We start from the raw sequence: 15,724 nt of genomic DNA on the forward strand, positions 1-15,724 counted from the left end.
TATGGTTCATGAGATAAAAATCTCATCTGGAGAATACATGTTCTTTTGGTGTTTACTAGATCAAATACAATGTAAATGTTAAATATTTCCAAGTGGGACGATGTGTTTACATTATGCTCCTAAAACCGTAAGTAAAGGAACTCGTCTGGGACAAAACAATTTTAGAAATACACCATAAGATCATTTTGGTCTCCACCACAGTAACAACATGTACCAGTTGTAGATGGCGTTGTCTGCAATTAAAGATACACTTGATCATTGTTATCTCACTTTTGTCAACGACTTGTATGATTTTATCTATTTCATCGTGCATCGGCGTCTTTTCTTTCAATCGACCAGCTGTACATTGTTGAAGGTTATATTTCCTATCCGTGCTCCCTGCAACAGTAAAGGTCAACCATTTTCTTTTGCGAGAGCGAACTGCAATCTTCCATTGATTTCCAGTGGCATATTTAATATGTAAACAATTCAAACAAAACGAGCGAGAAATCTAACAATACGCTGTAAGGAGACGAATTGTATGAATCCGGTATTTCTGCGCAGACGATACAACTGTCCTCGGGGTTAGGGTTTGATTCGGCCTGAAAAACGAGGAGAGACTCCGAGAGGTAAGGGCATCGAATCCACCCGAACAGGATTGGCCACAAGATGGAAATGAAGACAATCGCAGAAGAATTTAAGTGTAGAATTAACATCTTGGGATTTGTCTTCCGTTTTTTTATTTCTTTTTTTCTGGTCTAGATTAATAGTTTTAAATAGCATTTATACATAGACACATCATAACAATTATCATTATATTTAATGTTATATCTATCTACTTATCTGTCCTTCTATCTATCTATCTATCTATCTATCAATCAATCAATCTATCTATCTACCAATCTACTTATCTCTCTCTCTCTCTCTCTATCTATCTATATATATATATATATATATATATATATATATATATATATATATATATATATATAGGGAGAGAGAGAAAGAGAGAAACAGTAAGAGAGAGAGGGAGAGAGAGAAAATTTCCTAAACTGATAAGTCCATAATTAATATTTTCGGCAGCACAGTTACGTGAGTGCATTATATTTTGTAAATTTTAATATTTAGGGAATTCACGTATTTAAATTTGGGTATGTATATGTACTTGTATAGGATGAGTACTTTAACGAATCATTATGAATTTTGGAATATATTTTCTCGACAACACGGTAACATGGGCATTTTTTGGCAGACTATTCCAAAAGCCCACAAGCTCCCTTTTAGAATAACTTAAATAAAAAAAAAATCTAATAAAGAAAAGTATAGCTCGATATGAAATTTTAGAAATGTAGAGTAATATATATATATATATATATATATATATTTTTCAAGATCGGCGTGTGTGCGTGTGCGTGAATATTTTGTATGTGTGTGGTAAATGTATTATTATGATTATCGAATTTGTATTCTCGAAACTCGGCTGTGTAAAGTGTACACATTTTTTAATTATCAAAGTTATGTTAACAAAAAAAAAAAAAAAACGCACACACGAGGGTGCATCATAACTTTATTAATATAATCAGAGAATTATTTGTTTTTGGAATGTTGGCTAATTTTTGAACGCCTGCGTTTTAAGCTTGCTAATGTCTGCAACTATTTTTTCACAGTTGACGACATGATGAGTATTGTTATTTGCATTGTTTATGTATTCTTGATTGTAGTTTAACAAATTCAAACACTTCACACTTGTAAAATGTGGATAAAAACCTGTTACGTCATATTATGTAGTGCATCTGTAAAATCGAGACACATAAGTAAAATACGTTCTTATTCAAATAATGTCTTCCCTATGATTTTCATCATTTTTAATGCAGACATTTTTCTCTTACCAACATCCTCCCTTTCTCTCTTCTCTCCTTTTTTTATCTCTCCCCCTTCTCTCTCTCTCTTCCTCTCTTTCTCTCTGTGCCAAAATCAATGGCAATGTAGATTTATTGCACCGAGTTCATAAAAGGTTTGCGAAACGCATCAATATTTTCATTGTAGATGATGGAAGCCATATTGAAGATATTATTGTAATACAAAATAGTATTTTTACAAATTTGTACAAACACTACAGTGAACCTGTAAAGTAAATTCTACTTGGAAATTGTACGTTCAGTGGGGAATTACGTTAAACAAGGCCGATAGCCATTAGTCGCGTGCCCTCGTGTAATGAATGAATGCGTGGATTTACATGAAATTCTTAAAGATAAACTAAAATGACCGAAAAATGGTCTGAAATGACTTAAATAAATAACAAGTAAATGACTTAGAATGACTTTAATGAATTAAGGATGAATTGAATGACCTTAAGAATGATTTGAATGCTTAAAAAATAATTGGGATCCTTCAAAAACAACTTTAATGATCTGGAGAATGACTTGAATGGCTTTGAGACTGACTGGTTGTAAAGTGGGTGATCATTTTACATTAAATTAATACAGAAAAGTGATCCCCCATTTTATATCACAAATTACAAACATAAGTACAGTATGTAGTAAGAACAGATACTACACTTTGATCTTTGCTAAAAGGCAAAGAAAAATGTATTCATTTGCTCCCCCACCGAGCAAATTAGGCACAAAGCCGATTTTTAATGTGAGGAGTGAAGGGGAAACGGGGACCAACTCCCCCGGGGAGTAATGGAGCTGGATAGTGACAATTCGTTATGAAGGGTTGCTCCTACAATGACCAAGGTCTTATAGGTGGGGTTGGTATTTATTTGCTTCCCCACCGACTCCCTGAGGAGTAGGGGGAGCTGAATAGTGACAATTGGTATGAAGGGTGGTATTTATTTGCTCCCCCACCGAGCAAATTAGGCACAAGGCCGATTTTTAATATGAGGAGTGAAGGGAAAATGGGGACCAACTTCACGGGGAGTAGGGGAGCTTGATAGTGACAATTGGTATGAAGGGCAGCTCCCACATATGGTCTTTGCTTGCAGTATCTACAGATACTACACTTTGATCTCGGCCAAAATTCCAAGGAAGGAGTATTTATTTGCTCCCGTACCGAGCAAATTAGGCACTGGGCCGATTTTTAATGTGAGGAGTGAAGGGGAAATGGAGACCAACTCCCCGGGGAGAAGGGGAGCTGGATAGTGACAATTGGTATGAAGGTTTGCCCCTACATTGACCAAGGTCTTATATGTGAGGTTGATATTTATTTGCTCCCCCACCGAGCAAATTAGGCACAAGGCCGATTTTTAATGTGAGGAGTGAAGGGGAGGGGGAAGGGAAAAGGGGACCAGCTCCCGAGAGGTGGGAAATGGGAGCTGGATAGTGATTTGCTAGTTGGCCCCTGTAGGGTTGCCCCTACAGGGACCAGAAGATTGCCTCAAGGGCAATGGTCTTTGCTTGCAGCATCTGCCGGAGCGGATACTACACTTTGATCTTGTTTATATATTTTATTGCTTTTTAAAAATTTTGAAAATACAATTAAGTAAAAAACACAAGATTTTTAAACAATAAAATTAGGCACAAGGCCCTACAAGAAATTGGGGAGGGGAAGGGTTCAGGGTCTTTGTGACTAAAGTGATTAAAAAAGTAATAAATGTAGACTTTGGAGTCTTACTCTTTACTGGCAACATTTACCAAAATACCTCATTCACTCTATGGACCTTAAACTAACTAATAAATCCCCAGCATTTTACACTTTGATCTTGGCCAAAAGTCCAAGAAAAGCGTAAAAAGCTAAAAACAGCATCTATTACCAACAGACATTTGATCTTAACCAAAAAGGCCAAGCACAAAAGTGTTACGGACAGACCGACCGATCGACAGACCGACCGACCGACCGACCGACCGACGGAGTGACTTATAGAGTCGCTTGCACGCAACTAAAAACGGAATAAATCTGCGGAATGAGTGCAGTCTACCACGTTGGGTTAAATACAGAGTTATATACGAAATTCGCAGAAATAAACTGTGGCAAAAAAGAAATCTGCTGAAAGCCAGAGCGTACAAAGATCGGTTCCTTGTAGAAGTGAAAACAGCAAAGGTTGATATATGTAAGCAATGTAGATATCGTTTAAATATACTCGACATGTCATTTTCTTTGGATTATTTAAAGGATTTGAGGAGGTAAAGCATATAGACAACTTCTCATTTGAAAATTAAAATATTTCAGATTAGCATTAAATATGAATCATAGTCACAAGAAACCAATTAAGCAAAATTCTCAATTTGTTTCAGATGTTAATCGAGGAAATGCGTGTTTTTCTCACTGTTCTTTATTCCGTGATTCGCCTTATCCATTGTGTACATCAAAACTAGTTCATTCGTTATTCACCGCATTTTGCATAAAAAAAAATATATGTTATGATGTAAACTGAAAACTGGCTTAGCGAAAGGTTTATAAAAATCTCTAGGATGTATTTCGCTAAGTAGTCATTTTTACCTTTTTCAAACAGAAGAGACGTTGCAAGTCTATTTCTGCTCTAAATCTATCATGGCAGATATGTGACTGAGTTTCACTCTGTTCCATAAAACAAAGTTTATTTCCTGTAAAATTTTATGCCGCGATGGTTTCCAGCTAACTACAACATGGTCATTTTCAAATCTAATGTAAACAAGTTTTTTTATTGAACCGTCCTCCTAAATAATCAAATTCTACACAATTTTCACCATAACCAATCATCACCGCTTTGTTTCAACGACCACCTAACACTCATTAAACTTTATCCTCGAGTTGTCCTCGGGCTTTAATAAGCAGTTATTTCCTTGTAAAAAGAAAAACAAAGAATTTCTTAATTAGCATTTGCTTAAAACAATCAAATATTAAAATGATTATTAACATGAAAAACTAGACAAAAAAATTCTTTACTTAAAAAAAAATCGGATAAACTCCGCTTCAAAATATTCAATCAGTATTTGATAACAAAACAATTTTTTCAGAATTGTAAAACCTCGCATAGCAATAATACAACAGATAAAAACACTGGAAAATGACACGGACAGAGAAATTATTGGTGAGGGTGTTCGATAATAAGCTAGGAGATCAGGGTTCAATTCTCAATTGAGTAATATAAATATGGTTCTTTATGTTCTCTCCTTCATAACACTTACATATGATAATAAATGGAAACTGAATAACCCAGCTAAAACAATCAGCCAACGAAAATATTAAAATTCGGGTCGCCCTCAACTATGTTAGATCACTTTACCTTTTTATAACAAATTCAAAAGATATATATATATATATATATATATATATATATATATATATATATATATATATATATATATAGTGTAAGATGATTGATAATTTATAATCAAAATTAAAAATTAAAATTCGGTTTCATAAGGAAGAACAAACAAAATCAATAAATTGTACGATCGTTTCGGAAACGATGTTTTTATTGAGATAGACAATAAGTCTTGGACAATAATTTTATCATATAGTTTTTTGAAAACAAAGTCTGATCATCAGCAAAAATATTGGGCGTTTTTTTTAAATACACCAAAAATAAACCTAGCATTTTTTTAAGTAAAGCAAATGTATCTTGAAAATATTTAAAATATAAAGGAAAATAGTTACTTTTTTGATGTTGATAAACAAAGTAAGATAAAATGAAAACAAAATTAAAAATAAAAATAAAATAGAATAAAATGGGTTGAAGGGTTGAAGAGGATATTTAAAAAAATTTTTTTAACAAAAACTCAACTATGCCAAGCCTTCATAAAAATAATTAGTTCTATCAATAAAAGAATTAGTAAGATACAAGGATATTAAAAAAAAATTAACAAAAATATATATACCTTTTAATTGTTCGCCTTCTAAAATTCGTAAGTATCATTGCCAAAGCATTCATTTTGATGGTAAATGTAGTTTATGAATGTTTGAAAATGTTCATAAATACAAACTTTCAAAGGAAACACCAATGGAATAATATTACCAGTTTGAACTCGTTAGTAACGCTAAATTTGAAATCCACTTACATATTTGAATTACCAAGGGAGATAATTATATTCAACTAGAAAAATAATGAATTTTACTGTTCAAAGGGAGATAACCACTAATTAGTTTTAAGTTGAATTTTTTATATAATAAATGAATCTTATTGGCAGTAATTAAATAAAAACAATACTTTTAATAGCAATTATAATATTTATTGAACTTACATTAATAAAAATAGTAACATATAAATTTAAAGTGAAATAGATAATAAAATGAAATAAAAAAATAATGGTAAGAATATCAGATCAGATAATAATAATAATAATAATAATACTAGTAATAAAAACTCTAAAAATAATAGTTATTAATTTATAAATTATGAATTTTAAGATAGATTAGTAATAAGAAATGTTTATGATTTATGGTGGCTTACATTTGTCGAATCTAAACCAACGTTTATGAATGCATCCCGTAAAAATTTCGTCTTTTAGATTTAGGAGAATGGTTTTATTTTTGTTATATTTTAAAATCTTCAGAGCTTAATATCTACAAAACACAGAATCTGCCCCCGGCATGTATGCTTTATATGATCCTACTATTTCCCATTTTAAATTGAAGGGAATATTTCTATCATTGAGTTACCAACTATGTTTAGATAAAGCAGTCTGGTTTCTCAAGGAAGGATTTTTAAAGGAGTGCTCATGCGTTGAAATCCTATGTTCAATAAGTTCAGATGTAGAACCGAAGTAGATTACATTTTGTTTAATATATTTGTTGTCAGGTAGATTGGTTGTGGTATTGGTATGTAATAGGTTTGGTTGTATTTGATTGGTAGATTGGTTAATGGGGGTGAAGTTATTGAAAAACTGTGTGGTCGAGTTAGAATGTAAAAAGAGATTTGTATGGTAGCTATTAACATAATTTATATTCGGGGTTTGTGACACTGTGCAGCTATAAATCACATTTTTATCTTGCAGGTAACTTGTAGAGGACATTTATTTTTTCTTCGACAGTTATTTGCATTTTGTATCTTACTATTTTTTTAGTGTTAGAACTAATTATTTTCTGATGAAGGCTTTATTTTATTTTTATTTTTAACTTTATTTTCATTTTATCTTACTTTGTTTATCAACATAAAAAAAGTAACTATTTTCCTTTATATTTTAAATATTTTCCAGATACAACTGCCTTACTTAACAAAAAATGCTTGGTTTATTTTTGGTGTCTTAAAAAAGCACCCAATAGTTTTGCTGATGATGAGACTTTGTTTTAAAATACTATATGATGAAATTATTGTCCAAGACTTATTGTCAATCCCAACAAAAACATCGCCTCCGAAACGATCGTACAATTTATTGATTTTGTTTGTTCTTCCTTATGAAACCGATTTTTAATTTTTAATGTTAATTATAAATTATCAATAAGCTTACTCATCATTAAAATAGCTCTAGGATATTTATGTCTATCGAGCTTATTATATATCTACATTACAACAAGCACTGTTTTCTTTTATTATAATTGTATTAATGAATTTACTAATACATTAAAATATACTCTGCTCTTCAGACTGTTGTTCTAATCCCCTTAATATATATATATATATATATATATATATATATATATATATATATATATATATAGTAATTTATAAAATATATATTGCCATTAAGCTACACTGAATATTCGGCGTTTCATCCACTCTAGGACTCCTCAGGCTTATGCGCGACGATAAACAACCACAGAATTCGCGCATAAGCCTGAGGAGTCCTAGAGTGGATGAAACGCCGAATATTCAGTGTAGCTTAATCGCCATATATATTTTATAAATTACTAACTAGCTCTACCTACGTATTGAGCACTTTTGAAGTAAATACTTAAAGTTTACGCATAAATCTATACTTTCGTATATTAATTTTATGTGAGTAAATTAAGTAGTTATATATACGTAGTATTATAAGATTTTCAATAAATTTTATATCGGAAAGGGTTGGTGTGAAATCAACAGTTTAAAGTTCGAATTTTGGCATGTTTATTTAAACTGACTAGTAAAAAGTTATGTTATTTTAAGTTGTGTATTTCTGATTTCGATATGCAATCGAGTAATAGTAATTGAAAAAATATACAGAAATCACGTAGCTCCAACCAAACATTCACATACACGCAAGAAATGGTACAACAAACTTATTGATATTAATATGGATACCATACTTGTTTTAGGAATTGAGAGTAAAAATGTTTTCTGAAAAGGAGATGCGGTTTTTCATATTAGTGTATCCCAAAATTTAACAAAAGTTCGTATCAGTCGTTATTTATATTCCTCAAATAGTATGATTTTAAGGGGAGATAACTCATGCATTACTTGTTCAAGTGATCGCAGTAAAAGACACTTATGCTTTACATGTTTTACTATTTCTCCCCGCGTAGATAATCCAGTTATTAAAAATGGCGGACACATGCGTGAGGACAAGATTGGTCTTCAAGCGTTGGTTAAATTTAACTTGTAAAAAGCAACAACACAAATGGAAATAATTTGATTAATCATCTTTTTATCCGCAATCCATTACTTTCTTCTGCGCTAACTTCGAACGCTACTTCTTAGATCAATTATCATTTTTATCTGCTTTTTTCCTGCATTTCTATTTTCTACCCCCAAGACTTAAAAAAATCGTTATTTCAAATTGTTCTAGATGTTTACATTCCTTATCTCAATCGATCGACCAGTTTTAATATCGTTTTTTTAGTTGCAATAAAACTGAACTTGAAGCTTAAAAGATCATACCCAGAAATCCAATTCTCGAACTAAATTCCACACTAACATACATATGTTCATATTCACGTATATCTTTATGCTTTCACATATCTACCATTATATGTATAACACACACACACACAAACACACACACACACACACACATATATATATATTTGTATGTAAAAAAAAGAAATAACATGCATATATTGAACATCAATAATACTACGTAAGACACACCACTCGATCAATGCATACATACGTATTGAAATTCTTTTTTATAGGTCTTGTGTCTCCTGTAATCATCTCAGTAATTATACGATAAGCCGAACTCATGAAAAATAATTTTAAAAACTACCTGGAAAATATGCCTGGTGAACCAAGTGCAAGATAGATTCAAACAATTGCTCTTAAAGGGACGGTAAGAATATTAAAAAAATATCTCGCGGTTAGAATATATAAGATAGCGACTTAATGCTTGGCATCCGGTAGAATGGCTCATCCACAGCTTGAAAAAACTGATAAGTTAATTAAAAAAAAGTCTCTCTCTTTCTGTGTGTATATATATATATATATATATATATATATATATATATATAGAGAGAGAGAGAGAGAGAGAGAGAGAAAGAGAGAGAGGTTAGGTATTTATATGCATATATATTTAACTAGCCTGGGTGTCTGGAGTTGCCCGTGGGTTTGGAGGTGTATGTTGAGTAGAAAAAAGTGGTATTAGGCAGGCAGACTCGAACCTGTACCAAGAAGGAGGAAAAGAGCATGAGAAAAAAACCGTAACGTCTTTGCTGTTGCGTCCATCGCCAAACCGTAGGCTTAAATTAAGGCTAGTCAATCGAAAAGAGGTGATGACTTTCGAAAATTCCGGCGATAAAAGCGGCCCCTTCTTGTAGAAAACTACCCAGATGAGGGTGAAGGACTTAATGCTTTTAGACAATTTTTTAATATTTGTCATCCGAAGAGTCGCGCTTCAAAACGGTATCGATCTCTTCGTCGCCTCTGCCGAAATTCTTAGGCAGACATACTTACATACATACATACATACATACATGATGATTGCAACGTCTTATCAGACGAGTGCCACTCCCTCAGACATTTAAAATCCATCAGCCCAAATGCCTGGGGGAGTATCTATACAAAGATGATGTTACAAAGTCTTAGCTTTGTATGACAGCTAAGTCTCTCTCTCTCGGTTCAAAATGTTGAGATTCAGCAACAAGCAAGAGCAAGATAGCCAGCAACAAATTAAACTGCAGACCAGCTTAATGCGGGTACTGGTCTCCCGCTTTATGGTTTTTTAAATCAGAGATTTGCTTCTCCTAGAAAGGTTGCCTTCATCACGGCTTATGGGAGCCCTCTCTACCCCAATACACACACACACACACACACAAATATACACGGTGCTAGTTGGCCGTTGACCCAGAAAAAGAGTTCATTCGCCCTTTGGAAGGTCTTGTTTTTAATCCTCCAGGGAGACTAGCCGCCCTCCTCACCAAGCAAGTCTGGTGGGGGAAACAGTTTAGTCGCCGGTGACCCGACCATGAGGCAGGTAGTACTGGGTTACATGGTACCAGTAGCATATGACATGACCTGACACATACATACATACATACATACATACATACATACATACATACATTTAAACGAACAGGTGAGATTTATAGATGTACAGGAACCATTTCTAACCTTATTAACCAATTATAAATATTGGAATACGGCTACAAGACGTCAGGCATATTCATTTACAGTTAAGCTTTATTAAACTGTGTTAAACAGAGGTGTGTGACCTTTGAGAAAATGAATTACATTCGATATTTTTGAAAATTTTACAATAGGTATTATGCATCATTTGAACATTCAACAAATTTCAGTTTCCTTGTAACAACTTAAAGTGATTTAAGGTGTATTATATTATAATCCCTTTAAAAATTTTAATATTTCAGATTTGCATTAAATTTCATCAGTCGTCATATAAACCGATGAAGCAAGAAGTTAAATTTCTTTTCAAGACGCATTAAGCTTATGCTTCACATTCTATCATTTTCTAGAATCAAAATCATATAACAGATTTATTTAAATTGAAATAAGGATCCTAGATAAAAATTTTAAACAGTATTGTATCTTAATTTGAATCTTTATAAGGGCATACAAAAGTGGCGCAAGTCATATATATATAAATATATTTCTTCAATTTTCCTATTTTAGAACCAGACGCTTTCAGTGGTATACAAACTTTATTTCGTCGCCTTACAAGGACTTTTGGTCCTTACCGCCCGATTGTCTGAAAGATTAGCATGATTAGTGTAACGACTATGTAATATGTGTCTACATAAATAAAAAAATATTTTTGTTCTTTTTATTGAGCACTCTTAATCACTTCATTTTAATTCTCTCTTGAATACCTTTAACTTGGTTGTCGTACAGGCGGTCGGGTTTCAATCCGGACTTGAGGTAGTTGCCTGTCTAGCCGCACTGATGAGCTGTGAAACAGCGAAACAGTACTGTATGTGGATGACTATATATATATATATATTTATATATATATATAAGTATTTATGAATATGTATGTTTATTTTTATTTCATTTTATATATTTTATTTATTTATTTATTCATATTTTTTCTATTGTTACTGTCAATTTTGAAATTATTTCGTATCGCTATCCTAAAGTAAAGTTTGTCCTGTGCACACAGTTGTTCGCTATTTCTCTCTTACAATTTAAAAGACGTTGGGATTCTAGCGAATTTTTCATTCAGGCATAATCGATATGGATCGTCTACGTCTCTACATGTACTTGCTTTTCTTATTATTTTCCATTCGACTATCGGCGAACGTCAACTTTCTTTGAGTTTTTTGAGAATTGATTATATAATGTTATAAATGGAATTAAAAAAAAATCTTAATGCTGAAATATTTTAAGTTATAAATTTATTACATTTTTTACTAGAATATATTGTCGTTTTCTTTTCCAGTTTTAACACCAAGTCTTTTATTTTCCATGTTTGATATTAACCATATTATCTTTCATGCTCGCATTTTTCTATTGTAATTCATAATTTTCCAAGCTTCCAATAAATTCACTTGTTCTTTGTTTACCATCAGTCTTATTTTTACCGTCATAAACACGTATGTAAAAACAATGTATAGCACTCGTCTATTTTCACTAAAATTCCCTAATTATCTCACTGTAAAGCTTATATTCTCTGTTTCGTTAGTTATTTTTCTTTCCGCAATAGCGGTGAATTAGTAGCAACAATAGTCGCTGAAGCTAGGTGGTTGCTATGGATACCAGTCAAAGAAAGACAGATTTTACGAGTTCCAACACCAGAAAATTCATCATAACTTTTGTTTTACTGAAAGAAAATTTTCTTTTCATAATATAGCTGAATAGTGGAACTATAAACTGTAATAATTGTTTGAATTTTTCTCAAAAAATGAGTGAGCGGTAGAGCTTTAAGGCAGTTCATAATGCCATTAAACAATATATTAAAACACTACCGTGTTTGAATGATATATATACATAATATATATATATATATATATATATATATATATATATATAAAGCTGAACGTGTGTGTGTATGTGTGTGTGTGTGTGTGGTCACGAATAGGTTCCTATATGGTTGACTATTATAGAAAAAGTGATTACATATAATGATAGAAGATTTATCGAGACACAGGAATGGGTATGTTTGATCTGGCAGAACGGTGGTTCATTAAAATTGTGGGTGTCACAAAGTTTAACAAGGTTTTTAAATATAGATCCACAGAATATTGTGATAAGTGTTTCAGTGTGCACAGGTATGGTATAATACCTTATGGGGGTTATCTATTTTATTTTTACTTTCATCATATGTTGCTTTATTTTGATACCCCCAAATTCGAAGCTATCTTTTTACAACCCTTCCTTTTCATAACCTATCATACTTTCATAAATCAGTCCATTTTCTGTAGGCTGTTTTTGAACCCAGTCAACGACGGGTACATTTGCTAGTATATATATCAAATGGACTCTGATTTATTAAAGTATAATAGGTTATGAAAAGGAAGGGTTGTAAAGAGATAGCTTCGAATTTGGGGTTATCAAAACCAAAGCAAAATATGATGGAAGTAAAAGTAAAATAGATAAACCCCATAATTTATTATACCATACCTGTTCACACTGAAACACTTATCACAATATTCCGTGGATCTATATTAAAGAACCTTGTTAAACTTTGTGACATATTTCCATTATATGGAGGTCAGGCGCGAACGAACACCCCATAATTTTATTATACCATATTTCTTCAAACTGAAACATAATTATAAAAGTATACTTACGCAGATAGATATGAAAAGTCTTTATTAAAGTTTGTGCCTATTTCCATTCTATGGAGGCCAGGCGCGAACGCAGACCCCAGAATTTTATTATACCATCCCTATTTTAGTTAAAACATACTTATTAAAGTATTATTATGTACATCTATATCAAAAACACTTGTAAACAGTTTTTTTTAATTTTTAAATTTTTTATTTCCATACTTTGTGGACCAGGTGCGAACGGCGACACCACAATTTTAATGGACCACCGTTCTGCCAGATCAAACATACCCATTCCTGTGTCTCGATACATCTTCTATCATTATATGTAATCAGTTTTTTAAAATAGTCAACCATATAGGAGCCTATTCGTGACCACAATCACACACACACACACATTAAGCTTTATATTATAGAATATATACATATATATATATATATATATTGTAATGTGATTGATGATTTAAAATTCAAATTAGAATTAAAAATTAAAAATCTGCTTCATAAGAAGGAACAATAACAAAGTTAATAATTTGTACGATCGTTTCAGAAACGATGTTTTTATTATTTAAGCTACGGACAATAATTTTGACATATAGTTTTTTTTAAACAGAGTCTCCTCATCAGAAAAAGTATTGGGTGTTTTTTTTATATGTAAAAGACACCATAAATAAACCTAGCAATTTTTAAGTAAGGCAGATGTATCTGAAAAAAATTAAAATAAAAAGGAAAATATTTACTTGATAAGAAAAGTAATATGGGTTGACAATAAAAAATAGAATAAAATTATAAATCTGAATTTGGTTTAAATATAAGCTTATAATAATATGTTTTTAATAAAAGTTAAGAATTATATATATATATATATATATATATATATATATATATATATATATATATATACCTTTGAATTGTTCGCCTTCTGAAAACCGTAATTATCGTCAAAGCATTCATTTGGATGTTGATTGTAGCTTATACATATTTGAAATGTTGAATTTTCAAAAAGAACGCCAATGGAACATTTTTAGCTGTTAGAATATGTTAGTAAACGCTAATTTAAAATTAAGCAAATATTTAAAAAAAAAAAAAAGGGGGGGAGATAATCTTATTTTTCTAATTAAATAATCAAAGGGCGATAATTAGTGTTTATTCTATTTAGATTATTAAATATATTTTGAACTTATTGAATTTAGTATTTTTTATATTTTAATAATTTATTTATTGAAATTAATAAATATAGTATAGGTTAAGTTTAATATATATTTAAATAATATACAATATTGGTAAATATATCAGATAAACTAATATTACTAATAATATTGATGATCAAAACTTTATTAATAAGGGTATCAAGTAAACTTAACTTTCAAGATTGAATATTAATAAGTAACATTTTTAATGACTTATGGTGGTTTATATTTGTTAAATTTAAACCAACGTTTATGACTGCATGAGGATATAAGCCCCTCTCTTGAATTTAAGAGGGTGGTTCTATTTTTGATATCATTATATTTTAAAATCTTTAGGGTCTCCTGTGTACAAAGTGCACAGAATATATCTCCTGGTGTATAGTCTTTATATGATCCTATTATTTGCCATTTCAAATTGAAGGAAATATTCTTATCTTTGAGTCGCCAAATATGCTTGGATATAGTGGTTTGGTTCAACAGGGAGTGGTTTTTAAAAGAATGCTTATGGGTTGAAATCCTATGCTTAATAAGTCCAGATGTTGAACCGAAGTAGATTGCGTCTTGTTTAATGTATTTATTTTCAGGAAGATTAGAGGTGACATTGGTATGTGGTGGGTTGGTCTGTATTTGATTGCTAGATTGGTGTAGTTATTTAATCGGGTGGTCGAGTTATGGTTGCTGTTAACCTCATTTAAATTTGGGGTTTGTGATACTGTGCAGCTATAAACAACATTTTTTTATTTTTCATGAACATTGTAGGGGGCATTTATTATTTCTTCTACAGTTACAGCCTGCAATATTTTCTGTATTTGTATTTTGTATATTATTAATTTTTTATTGTTAGAACTAATTATTTTTTGATGAAGGTTTGGCATAGTTGAGTAAGACACTTTGATTGTGTTCTTATTAAAGATTTAAGTGTATCTATGAGGGGCTTTAAGGTTTTTATCCAATATTTTTTAAAAAAGTCTCTGGCTATGTTTGTCTCAAGATTTTTGGAATATGGAGGGTTGAACCATAGGGTCTCCCTATGTCTGTTTTTACTCTTACGGACTTTGGTTTGTTGATTATTTGTGTTTGTATTTAATTTGTTTATATATATATATATATATATATATATATATATATATATATATATATATGTATATATACTAGCATTTCAGCCCGCCGTTGCCCGGGTGTTTGGGGGTGTATGTTGAGCAAAAAAAAGTGGTAGTAGGAAGGTAAGCTCGAACCCATACCGTTAAGGAGGAAAAGAACGGGGGGAAAAACGTGATGTCTTTGCTGTTACGACCACCGTCAAACTGGGAGTGACGTAAGTTTTACATTAATGCTAGACAATCGAAAAGAGGTGATGACTTTCGAAAATATCGGCGAAAAGAGCGATCCCTCCCTGTAGAAAAGAGCCCAGTTGAGGGTGAAGAAATTAATGTTTTTAGCCAATTTTTCGGTATTTTTCGTCTGAAGGGCCGAGCTTCAAACGAAAATCCGTCGCCTTTGTCGGTGGAAAATAATATACGGAATACTAACCGTGCCGGATTAACAACATTAAG

The 15,724-nt window shown here is 31.6% G+C and overlaps 1 protein-coding gene and 1 pseudogene across 1 annotated transcript in view; both read right to left on the reverse strand.

Annotated features, from left to right (window-relative positions):
* Positions 1-15,724, reverse strand: part of LOC145258256 (neuronal acetylcholine receptor subunit alpha-10-like) — an 800,162-nt gene that overhangs the window by 197,128 nt on the left and 587,310 nt on the right. The window lies entirely within an intron of this gene.
* LOC145258542 (U2 spliceosomal RNA) lies at positions 2,465-2,569 on the reverse strand (annotated as a pseudogene).

The sequence above is a fragment of the Euprymna scolopes genome, chromosome 33, assembly GCF_053919585.1.
Source record: "Euprymna scolopes isolate OS-2025 chromosome 33, ASM5391958v1, whole genome shotgun sequence".
Taxonomy (NCBI): Eukaryota; Metazoa; Mollusca; class Cephalopoda; order Sepiida; family Sepiolidae; genus Euprymna; species Euprymna scolopes.